Source organism: Sminthopsis crassicaudata, chromosome 4 (assembly GCF_048593235.1).
Source record: "Sminthopsis crassicaudata isolate SCR6 chromosome 4, ASM4859323v1, whole genome shotgun sequence".
Classification (NCBI taxonomy): Eukaryota; Metazoa; Chordata; class Mammalia; order Dasyuromorphia; family Dasyuridae; genus Sminthopsis; species Sminthopsis crassicaudata.
This window is the reverse complement of record NC_133620.1, coordinates 166,375,693-166,388,962: the sequence shown is the minus strand read 5'-3', so window position 1 is coordinate 166,388,962 and position 13,270 is coordinate 166,375,693.

The window sequence follows — 13,270 nt, the reverse complement described above, 5'->3', positions numbered from 1 at the left end:
TGGGGAAATTGGGCCACTGATACATTCTTGGTGGAATTGTGAACTGATTCAACTATTCTGGAGATCAATTTGTATCTATGCCCCAAAAGGGCAATCAAACTATGTTTACTTTTGATCCAGCAATACCATTATTAGGTTTGTATCCCAAAAAAGAGAAAAGAACAAAAAGAGAATAGGACCTATATATGCAAAAATATTTATAGCAGTCCTTTCATGATGGCAAAATATTGGAAATTGAGGGGATGCCTCACAATTGGGAAATGGTTGAACAAGCTTTGATTTATGGATTTAATGGAATACGATTGTACAATAAGAAATGATGAACAGGCAGATTTCAGAAAAAACTGGAAAGATTTGTGCAAAATGATACAATGTAAAATGAGCAGAACCAGAAAAACATTGTATAGGACATCAGCAACATTGTGTGATCAACTATGAATGACTCAACTTTTTTCAGCAACATGGTGATCCAAGAAAAATATAAAGGACTCCCAAAGGAAAATTCTATCTATATCTAGTTAAAGAACTGATGATCTCTTAAATGCAGATATAAGTATATTTTTTCACTTACCTTATTCTTTTGATTTATTTCTTCTTTCACAACTGTGACTAATATAGAAAAATGTTTTACATGATTGCATATGTACATACTATCAAGTATATACTATCAGCTTCAGAAGAGGAAGGAGGGAGAAAAAATTGGAATTCATGTTAAAGTGATAAAATTTTTCTTGTTATATAACTTGGGAAAAATAAAACATAATTAAAAACTACAACAGCAAAAGAATATAATCAGAGGCAGAACATTTGCTATTCATTAGTTCATTCATTCAAAAAATATTTATTAAGTATCTATATGTGCCAGGCTCTGTTTTAGTTTAGGAAGATACAACAACCAAAGGAAAGTAGCTCCTGCCTTCTATGAGCTTCCATTATTTTGGGTGTTAAACAAACAAGAAGATAAGATACTTTTCATATATTTGTGCAAAGTGAATATAAAGTAGTACCCAAGAGAGAAAAGGGAACCTATTCCTGGGAAGGTTCAGAAAAGGTCTGCTGTAGGAGATATGCCTTAAAGTAAGCCCTGAAGGAAGGCAGGGACTCTAAGAGGCAGATTTGTTGCTGTGCTGCTAACTAATTATTTGAAGTTTAGACACAAGGGTTCCATCTGGGCTAATGGACTTGGTAGATTGCAGCAATTTTGGATCATACAAGTGAATCCTAGAGAAATGTGACTTCATATCTGTTATCTGTCACTCTTTCTATTTTGGAGAGACAGGATTTGGCATCAGATAACCTGACTTTGAATTTGTGCTTCTACCACAAATTAGATGGTTACAATTCATAAATTGGCCTGAGCCTCATTTTCTCAGATATAAAATGGAGATTATAATATCAATTCATCATTCCCTCTTCCCATATCAAATCTGTTTCCAAGTTTGGCTGATTTTACCTCTTTAGGCACCTCTCCTATATATGACCTTCTTTCTTTTGATATAGCCATTATTCTACTAAAGGTCCTCATCTTATTCCTAGGTTATGACACAATACTGTTAGTTGGCTTCTTTGCCTCAAATCTCTTCCCATTCCAATTTGTCCTCCATTTAACCATCAAATTAACCTTCCTAATTCAATAAATTCTTATGGCCACTTGTTATCTCATAGTATAAAGTATAAATTCCTGACTTTGGCTTTTAAAGCCCTTTCCTTCCTTTCCAATTTTCTTATACTTTACTTAGCCATTATATGCCACTCTATGATCCAGGGACACTGGCCTTCTTAAAGCTCCTCACATATGACACTCCATCTTCTGACCAGGCATTTTCGCCAGCTGACCCCTATACCTGGAACTCTCTTCCTTCCTCCCTTCATCTGGATTTCTATAACTTGCTCCTCTATCACTTTATCAGCTTTTCTAGGACAAACAAATGAATAAAGAACCTGTATTCCTAATGGCAACAACTGAAGTAGAAAACACAAGATCAAAATGATTAGCAAGAACATATTTTCCAAAAGCCAAGTGTAACAATGATCACCTATGATCATCCAAGACTGAAACAATGAATATAGCAGATAGGGATGTAGATAGATGAAATAATCTCCTTGATTAGGTATTTTGAATATTGCAATTGAAAGAAATGAGGTTTTCTTCTTTATCTTTTCATTATCTGGCGGGCCCCATATTCCTGGTTTTGAAAGTCACAGGTCCAGCCGTTAATTCATGACCAGGAGAACATTAGTCTTTACATTGGTTATATAAAAGACTCATTTAGCTGAAGACAGTATAGATTCTCATTTTGATATACTTTAAAATCATCCTCACTCAATTCAGATACGCTAATTCTTTAGTTGTTCTGAATTAGCTGTTGTATACTTGGTCCACCAGATGTCAGACTATGCCTACCCTTTGAGGGAAAGGCAATTTCCTAGGATGGACCTTTTTTTTTTCTTCTAAGAAATTAAAAAAAAAAAAGAAAACAAGAAAAAAAAAAGGATGATAATATTCAAAGATAAACCAAAGAAGGTAGTATAGTAATACACATAAAACGTTAGATATGATCTAATTCAAGTCATTAATTTTTAGGATATAAAAAAAGAGAACTTAGAGAGTAAAGTGATTTGCCCCAAATTGGGCATCAGTGGGAGAGCTGAAATTCCAGGTTTATGTTGGTATGCTCTGATGGATCTGTGATTTCACCTAGAATGGCTAATATATACATGCAATTGCTCCTTTAAGATCTATAAAGTGTATTATTATCCCCATTTTACATATAAAGACATATTGACTGAGGCAGGTTAAATGATTTGCTCAGGGTCCCAAGTCTGCAAGGCAGGATTTGAACTCAGGTCTTCTTAACTATAAGTCCAAACTCTACTCATTATGGTGTGACTTACAGTTAACAGTGAATTCTCACTTTCTTACCTTGTCTCTTATCCTCCTAAAATCCTCTGTAGGTACTTCATGCTGTACTAAATAAAGGAGTATTTAATCAAGGACTCCTTCAATGTAAGGAGGTCCAGTAGTTCACTGTCTTTTGAGAGTCTTTGCTCATGAGAGCAAAAATGAATATAAATAAGTAGTTATAATTTTAAACAAAAGGGAGCTGCATGTAAAACCCAAGCACTTGGGTTCATATTCTACCCATTGCATACTACCTCTGTCTTCATCTTTCTAGATATGAGTTCACACATGTAGAATGAGGATATTTGTCTCAATAGCTTTTTAATTTTACCTTTATCATCTTATGAAAATATATGGAGAAGAATAAGAAAGTACAAATATTACTAAGGATGTACCAAGAAACAATATTACAGCCAGAGCATTGGTTTAAAAATATAGATATCTTCAAATGTTAACATGTAATATGTGATAGAACATCATATTTTTGTTTGTTTCAGTAATATGAAGGACCCAAGTAGGTTTACCTTCAATTTTGTAAATAATATAAGTAGTTTAATAATAATATTAAGTAAATAATATAAGTATAAGTAATAATTGACATTACAATTTAGAGTTGGTCCAGTGCACACACACATATATATATATATACACACATACATAACACACACACACACACACACACACATATATATACACATATAGACAAACACCCACCCACTTACATATATGTATATGTGCATCCATCTTCCCCCAAATATATATGTATGTATATATAAAACACATACATACACACATTTATCTATCTAAAACCCCAGAAAAAAAATTAGAGAATCATATACATTTCTGGTTTTATGCTCTAAATCAGTCAAAAAGTTTTTATTGAACTCCCATTACATTCCAGAAACTGCTCAGTATGAAGAAAAAAGAGTGATCAATCTAATACTTTCTGTTGCTTTTCGTGGAAGACTCACAGATCTTTTGCCTTCACAATAAAGTGGCAACATGTTGGTCATTGGATATGACAGGCTGTATGGTGTGGTTAAAGAGAACTAAGCAAAGTCTTGTACCTGAAGTTATAGGACCTGATTTAAAGTTTCATCTCTGATCCCTATGAGCTATGAGATTTTGGTCAAGTCAAGTCACACAATTAGAATTATATTAGTACTGATTGCCTATGCAGCAAAAGTTGTTTAACTTAGAGGAAAACTGGAGAGGATTCTTTTTAGTAACAAGCTGGACAGGATGACTTCTGAAAGGACTCATTTTCCTCCTTTGTTAAATTTAGATATTAAGATCCAAATTTCCTAGTTTGGGGGGAATTGGACCCAGAAGGTCTGATTCCAAAAAGAGTACTCTTTATTGTTTCACATCCTGAATAAGAAAGGCAGTCAATAACTATGATTCATTTAAAAATATTTTCAAAACATTTTATTTCAAAAAGATGGGCAAAAATGCTTCTAACTTTATATGAAAAAAATTAATACTGTGAGATGATAATAATAGCATTTATGTGACACTTGAAGTTTGTAAAGTACTTTACTTATATCATCTCATTTGATCCTCCCAACAATCCTAAGAAATAGATGCTATCTTTATTCCCATTTTATAGGTGAGTAATTTGAAGCATGTAGAGCTTATGTGACTTGCTTAGGATCATATAACTAGGTAAGTGATGGAAGCTGGATTTAGTCTCAGGTCTCCATAACTCCAAATACTATGTTCTATCCACTTGGCAGTCTCAGAGGTTTGGCAATAATAAGGTGCATGTGGGTAAGTCACTTAGCCATTCAGAGGGTTATTGAAATTGCTTTGCAAAAATAAATGTGGGGAATTATTTTAATAATATCTTTACTGAGTCATATAACTAGTAAGTGTCTGAGGCTGAATTTGAACTAAAGTCCTCACTCCTGCTCTATCTGCCACCTAGCTACCCCCAATTTATATTGTTAGACAATTTCTGGTACACTGAGAAGTCAAACTGTCCAAGGCCATTCTGTATGTGTCAGAATTTGAACTCAGAGCTTAAATTTTCCATATTCTAGTGTTATGCCACAGTTCTCAGTTTCTCTAATTATCCTGACCCAATCAGTTTCTCTGTTTCTCAAAGCTCAGTCCTGCAAAACATCCCCTCCCTCTTAATCAGAATATTTGATAAGGATAAAAGATCGTATGTTTTAGAATATCAGAATGCCTCTCTCCATCCCAAGCTACCAGAATGTCAGATACCATCTTATCTAGATGCCTCTTCCCCATCTCCAGAGTTCCTCCCCCATGCCTTCCCTCACCCTGTCAGAACTGGAATGTCAGTCTTGGTCCTGCTCTCAGCACCCTGACTCCGCCCCCTGTCTACCCCCTGAGTCTGAGCCATGTGTATATAGGTCATTGAGAACTCTCATTGTTTGCTGGATTCTTGGACACTATAGTCTCGTTCAGCCCTGGGACCAAACCATGGATCCATTTGGTGCCAGTAACTCTTTCCCATTAAATACTCTCTAATCTCTATTTTGCCTCAGTTTCTCCAGCATTAAACTAGTAGCTACTCCTGTTTCTACTATGCCACATTGTTTCTTGGTTTAAGGTTATTATATTTGTGAAAAGATAAAATCCAGCTTGCTAATTAATTGTCTGCCTATTCAAACCATCCTAGTTTTAAAGCATAGTTCCTGAAGTTATATTTACTTTTTCACTTTTCGTTTAAGTCATTTTTGATTCAGCTTTTCCTATAACCTAGAGCCCTTCTCATTTTTCCTCACAATTTCAAATAATTCCCTAATAATGCTCCCTGATAGGGTTCTAGTGGCAGTTAGAGAGTTGTGGAAATCCATTTTTGAATGGAGGTGCAGGTGCTTTGTGAAAGAATTCATGAACCCGAAGAGTTTTAGGTGGCAAAAATGGAAGTTTATTGTTGGATGAGAAGCCATCTTTGCTAGAAAAACTGACTTCTTCAGTGGCAAAGTCCTATTAGGGAAATAACAAAAGATTTTTCACTGAGAAGAGAATGTCTTCACAGCAGCCAGGGTCCTAGCAGCTATGCTAAAGAAGCAAAGCATGCTTTTGGACATTCTGCAAAGAAAGGAGTGAGCAGAAACCTATTTTATGAAAATCTTTTGGGGGTGGGGGGGTGGGGGAGGAAGGAGAAGGAGTAGGTGGGTGCAGTTTGAGCTGATCAGACCAGATTCTCCCAATTGAAATTACTTTGAAGGCTCCCTCAGCCTGAATTTGAATGGAGATCCAGCTATCAATGGAGTCAATTTGTCTTAGAAATGGTCCAGCCAGGAGGATATGCTCTCATAGACTCTCTGGAGTCTGGGGGAGGGAGGTCAGGAATCAAAGGGGACAGAATTTCAGTGTGTCAATTTTATAGATCAAAAGGGAACACAGTTTCACACCCCTGTCATTCCCTAGTCTTTTATTTGGAAAACAAACATAACCTACTTATTCATCTCTGTTCTATTTGCTCCATTGTCATTTTGGTTGTGTCATTTTTATCTGGATTTTATATAAGAATTACTTTTCCTTAAATTCTTCAACAGCATTTTTTCTAACTTTCTTCATCAGCTTGGGTTCCCCCCTCCCACCCCTTCCTTTTTTGTGCCTTAGCACTCAAATTGATGAGGGCTGGCAGTTGCTTGGCCATAGAGATGTAAATAGCAATTTTAGAGCTTGGGGCAAATAGCATGCCAGAGTCAAGCAGAGTCCTCAAATCCACTTTGTAATTCATGATGTGAAAGTATTATAAAAAGTAATTAGGACAAAATGGGTTGAAAATGAATTATTTTCCAGAGCTATTCCAGGACAGATATTGCCCAGATAGTCTCCCATTAATTTTCTTATTTTAATTATTTATTGAGTTATTAATTTTTGTAACTTCTGAATCTTATCCTGAAATAAAACCTTGATTGCCTAATGAATAGTTAAGGCTAACTTTAGCTCTGTGGCTGAAGAAAGCAGTATCTAAAGTGTGAAAAGCCCTACTCTCAATCTTTCTGGAACATCCATCTCTGTTCCCCTCAACTCTGTCCATTATGTGCTGGTTGTGTTACAATTTCTGTAGGTGTCCCTTTTATGAGGCCTTTGTTCATTAAGCTCTCCAACAGAATTTTGGAGGGAAACCTAGCAATTTCTAAGTCAAGAACTTAAAATGATTTGTCCAAATGGAGTCTCAAACTCTTTAAAGAATATGAATTACATGGGAAAATTCCCCAGCTGGAACCATGAATTCAATAAGAAAAATGTCAAAGTGAAAAATCAGGTTAAATGGGCAAATTGTTTAAGTACAAAATAAAAAAGTTATCCTGCTTTGGTGGAAAATATTTCTTTTTTTCCCCCACTTCAAATGCCCATTATTTATTTATTTGTTTTAAGGCTTTTTATTTTTCAAAACATATGCATAGATAATTCTTCAAAACCTTATTTCCAATTCCCTCCCCCACTACCTCCTCCTCTAGATGGCAAGTAGCCCAATATATGTTAAACATGGTAGAAATATATGTAAAATCCAATATATGCATACATATTTATACAATTATCTTGCTGTACAAGAAAAATAAAATCAAACTAGAAAAAAAATGAGAAAGAAAATAAAATCCAAGCAAATAACAACAAAAAGAGTAAAAATGCTATGTTGTGAAGCACACTCAGATCCCACAGTCCTCTCACTGAGTGTAAATAGCTTTGTCCTCACAAGACCATTGGAACGTATTTGAATCATTTCATCGTTGAAGAGAGCCTCACCCATCAGAATTGATCATCATATAATCTTCTTGATGCTGCATACAATGATCTCCGGATTCTGCTCATTTCACTTAGCATCAGTTCATGTAAGTCTCTCCAGGTCTCTCTGAAATCATCCTGTTTTTTTTTTTTTTTCCCGATTGTTTTTTATTTCCTCAATTTCATAATCTCAACCCAAACCATCCAGCACACTAGCATATACAGTGCAGGGTTAAATTTTTAATTTAAAAAAGAGGGACAATGTCAGACTCAACGAGATAAGAATAAGATGCTTTTCAAGTGAAGAATTATACAGAAACTGCTATGTGGTAATATGGTAGATAAAACATTAAACTTATAATAGGAAGGATCTCAATTCAAATCTAAATTCAAATTTAACTTCTCTCAGCCTCAATTAACTCATCTATAAAATACAGCAACAAAGTGGTCAGTAGCTAGAGCAGTAGGCCTAGCATTAGGCAGCTTCTTCTTCTGAGTTTAAATCTGCTCTCATACATATATTAGCTCTGTAACTTACCTTGATTTCCTCATCTGTAAAACGAACTGGAAAAGGAAACTATTCTGATGTCTTTGCCAAAAAAATCCCAAATAGGGTAATGAAAAACTGATATGACTGAAAGACAACTTAAAAAAATGGGAAAAATAGCCTAATTCCAAGGGTTGTTGTGATGATCTGGTAAGGTAATAGAGTTTTAAACTCTGTAAACTATCCAGTGCTATAAAAATGTTAGTTATTATTATACAGACCTGTTAGCATATTCCATCTTCACAAGTATGTCTATAGTTGTAAATATGTTTATTGTTTTAATTACTAAAGAGCTTCCTTAATGCTCCTACTTTGGCAGGGAATAAAAGCAAATGGCCTAGCTAGAGTGCATTAGGTCTGGTTTCCTTTTTGAAAATCAGTCTCTGGAGATATTTCAACCTTTTGCACATTCTGGGTCAAACCACTGTATTAAGTTAAATGGTTTATTAATTTTTTTTCCTATGTGAGTATACATCATTAAATGGAACTCCTTCCTTTTCTTCTCCTACTCCCACCCCAGGTTCACAGGTTCACTAACTAGTTTCTCTGAGTCTTTTATTAGTTAAAGGAAAGCTGGATAAGATGGAATTTATTTCTACTTTGTATAAAGTTAAAAGTGATATTCTTCATTTCTTTGGGTAGTTCTCATACATTGGAACACAGAGGTGCCAGTCATAAATGTGCTGGTAGCCCTCATTAATGAACAGGGGATTTCTAATACACATTTGGAACATTAAATGAAACACAGTCCTCTGGAGCCCATCAAGAATTCTTGTTGTACTGTGTAATTGAGAAGTGCTTACCAGGACCTGCTAAATGTATGTCTTATGTAGCTGTTATCCATTAGACTAATCTGGGGATGATTTCAAATAAATAAATAAATAATTACTCAAGTAAAAAAAAGATAAACCCTATTGTAACATTCTCATTCAGCAGAACACAGGAGGAAAAATATTTAAAAAGGTAAGATTTAAAACAGTGATTCCCATAAAGATCCACTGATATTTAATGGATTTCTGTCATTACTATGAAAAAGAGTTAAGGTAAAGGAAATGGTGGTGATCTTCAGATGAACTTGGGATCTTCCATTCTCTTGGGCTTCCAAATTTGTATTATAATTTTTTTTTTGGTGAGGCAATTGGGATTAAGTGACTTGCCCAAGTCACACAGCATTAAGTGTCTGAGGCCAAATTTAAACTCAGGTGCTCCTGACTTCAGGGCCAGCACTTTATCCACTGAGCTATCTAGCTGTCCCTTCCAAGTTATCTTTATCTCTATCAGTCAGTCAACTAAACTAGCTAACCATGCACCTGGTACTGTTCTGAGCAACAGAGATACAAAGACTGAAATGTAATATAACAGTTCCTGCTTTCAAGAAATTTTCATTTTCTTAGGGGAAAAACAAAACAGATTTGGGGGGAGGAATTGGACCTATGATTTCATTGTAAATTGGTACCTAATTCTGGATTTTAGAATTGCTTAGAGCACTGAGAGAATGATTCTTCTGGGGGGGTCACAAAGCCAGTAGGTATCAGAGGAGGTACTTGGATGTAGGTCCTTCTGGGCTTTGACAATTCTAGGACACATAACATGTTGCCTCTTATACAAAACACATAAAATTAAATATTTTAAAATATATAAAAAGGAAATACAAAATACTTTAAAAGGAAAAACACTAGCAACTGGATAGCACAGGGATATAAAAGTAGGAAAGATCTCACATAGAAGCTGGTGTTTAAGATGAGAGTTGAAGGAAAACAGGAATTTTGAAAAGAAAGGGTGACAAGGTGATTATTTTTCTCTTGTAATTAATAACTGATTATTGAATGAGGATCAAAATTTTCCTCCTTTTCCTTTCCCATCCAGAAACCCCATTTAATAGGAAAAATCATGGGCAAAAATTTACCCAGACAGTAAAGAAGTTCTAAGTTTAGGTGAATGGGTAGATACCTGCTTATTGTTGGTTTTTAACAGGTCTAGAGAGCTTTTGTCAGATAAACAATATGGAAATTGATGTCTCTTTGATCAAGATTTGGATACTCAATGTTACATACATAAAAACCTGCAATGGAATAAACCAACCTCTTATTATATATAATATGCATTCTCTTGTTATCAAACAAGCAGAGTTGATTGACACCCTTAGAAATACCTACTCTTTCAAGAGCATAAAAACTATAAGCCTACTGCCATTATTTGTCTTTAAAATTTGTGTCACTAAATCCTTTTATTAATAAAATGTTAGCATTATTAATAGAATGATTAATTACCCATAAATTATGTTTCTCAAACTTTTAAAATGTTGCTTAAGAGATAAATGGAACGTTGTATATGAGAAAAAGAAAGTACAATTTTTTGGTAATTTTTCAAAATAATAAAATTTTAATTATATTATTTTAATTTTGTTATTATTTTTTAATCATCAAAAACATTTATCAAGTCCCTGTTTAAATAAGGTGGTATCCTGGATTTGGTAGGAAGAATTTTCAGGGAAGAAGCTTAAATTCAGATGGGAAATGGCTTTTCCAAGATCACAGGGCTAGTGTTAATGTTAGACTTGTGTTTAAAATTCAGATCTCTTAGACTTCTCTATATTACTCTTCCCAGTCCTAGTTCTAAATGAAATTTGTATAGCTTGGCAGTCAAAAGTAAAATCTTTAATATAGTTTTAATCCAAAATTATACACTATAGAAATATTCTTAAATATTTATTTAAGGTAATAGGTGATTTATATATTTTTATAAAACATATATTTATATTAATGTTTTACATGATTTGGAGATAAAATTCTAATTATTGAAGGAGAAGAAACTATAGTTGATTACTCATTTCGAACCTCATAATTTATACTTCTATTGTAGAGAACAAAGTTTTTCATTGGTTTCAATTCTGCAATTCAAATTGGGTCCTAAATTTTAATTTTCACAATTTCCTTTTCTTTTCATTACATTTTATAGAACCTCTGTTTGTTTGTTTGTTTGCTTTTTGATCAACAATTTCTTTACATTCTAGCTGATTTTCTGAGTCAAAGGCAGAAGAGAAGTTGCTGTAAATTTATTAAAGGAAACTCTCCAGTTTTATTTAGGGAAAGGAACAAGGGAGGAGGAAGGTCCAGTACTAAAATTCCCTGTGGGTTGTGCCTGTCTCTGGGCATCTTCCTGATAAAGTGAGAGGCCTAAGAGCTATGTCATCTGTCTATATATGATAAACGCTAATGTTATCTAATACCCAAGCAAACAGAAAATTAAAATAACCAAAATTTCTTCTGAATACTTTGTGATCTATTTTTAGAAGAAAGTGACAAATGATAAGCTAATGTTATATTATAGCAGGGAATTTGTCAAGCAGATAACTTCTTGGGTATGCCAGTATAGATTTAGTCAGTCAGGAAATAAACATTTATTAAATGCTTACAATACATCAGGCACTATATCAAGCTCTGGAGAAACAAAGAAAGACACACACAAAAAAAAAAAACAAAAACAAAACAAAACAAAACAAAAAAAGCTTGATCTGAAGAAGAGTTCTCTTTAGATAGATACTAGATAGATATAAATATATATTTTATCAAACAATATTACACTCATGTGGATATTGGGCTAAAGTAGATTGTATGCTTCTTAAGGGCAGGGACTCTTCTTCAGATCAAGATGAAATTATGCATTTGATTTATCCCTTCTACAGAGTAGGGGGTTTAGAGGTGTGGTAGCCCCATGATCTGAAAAATCTATGTAAAATTTTTTGGCTCTCCCTTCATATCAGAGAAGTCTGACTTATTAAAAGGGAAGTTATACTGACATTATACAACAATGTAATACATTTTATACATTTCTGAATTTCTAAACTTTTTTTGTGTTATCTGTTGGTCTTGAGCATTGTCTGTTGCTTCCACAAAACTCCCCCCAAATTCCCATTTAATTTCTTTCTTTCTTTCTTTCTTTTTTTTTTTTTTTTTTTGAGGCTGGGGTTAAGTGACTTGCCCAGGGTCACACAGCTAGGAAGTGTTAAGTGTCTGAGACCAGATTTGAACTCAGGTCCTCCTGAATTCAAGGCTAGTGCTCTTTCCACTGCGCCACCTAGCTGTCCCCCCCCCCATTTAATTTTTTAAAGCTGGCCTGTAATATATAAAAAACTTGATGGGCAAAGTCATGATATAGAAGGGATAATTGTAGTTTTAGGGTTAATCGTATTAGAGGGACAGGGACAATACCAATGATTTCTTTTACATATGAAATTCCAGAAATGAGAAAACTCTTTTCATTGAAGTAATAATATTTTTTTGGCAACTTAGAATCTCAGAGCACTAGGAAGTTAGTTGACTTGTTGATGATCATACGGCCAATAAATGTTATAGGTGGAACTTGAACCTGGGTCTTATATTGAAGCAAACTCTCTATTATATCACACTGCCTTGCAAGCATAGTTAATATCACACTAAATTCTTTGAAAGTTAGTAACTCATGACAGTCATATAGAGTAAATAAGAAACTAGAATATTTGGCTACTAGAAAATTTGATACTAAAGTAATGCAATTAGATGTGCACTTGGATAGTAAGTATCTAAGGATACATTTGAACTCTTTTCCTCATTCCCAGCCTTAGTGCTCTACCCACTGCCCCTGGGGAAGACAAGATAGGTAATTGAATGGGAGAGAAGAAGATATTCTTGTCAAGGCCTGGTGGCAAAGACCCACAGAGACAGATAGTAATTTGGAATGGTGGATTACCAAGAATAGGGAATGAAATGAGACTTCCTCTCTAATTCCATACTTGTAAGACATGTATTTTCTAATAAAACATATTTAAATCATTTTACCTAATATCACATTTGAATTATTTGGGCTGGGATAGCTTTGTATCACTTTTAAGGCTAAAGACTGAACTTGTGATTGTACTGATATAGGGAATGTGTGGATATACAGTTGCCTCCATGGATACAGATAGGCAACTTTGCCACTTCCAGTCTTAAGAGAGTTGCCTAGAACACAAAGGCTAAGTAATTGACTTGAGGGTCACTTAATCAATATGTGTCAGAGATGGTCAGGAAACCTTGGGTCTTTCTGAATCCAAAGCCAACTTTCTATTCAGTATGCCAGCTTGTCTCTTA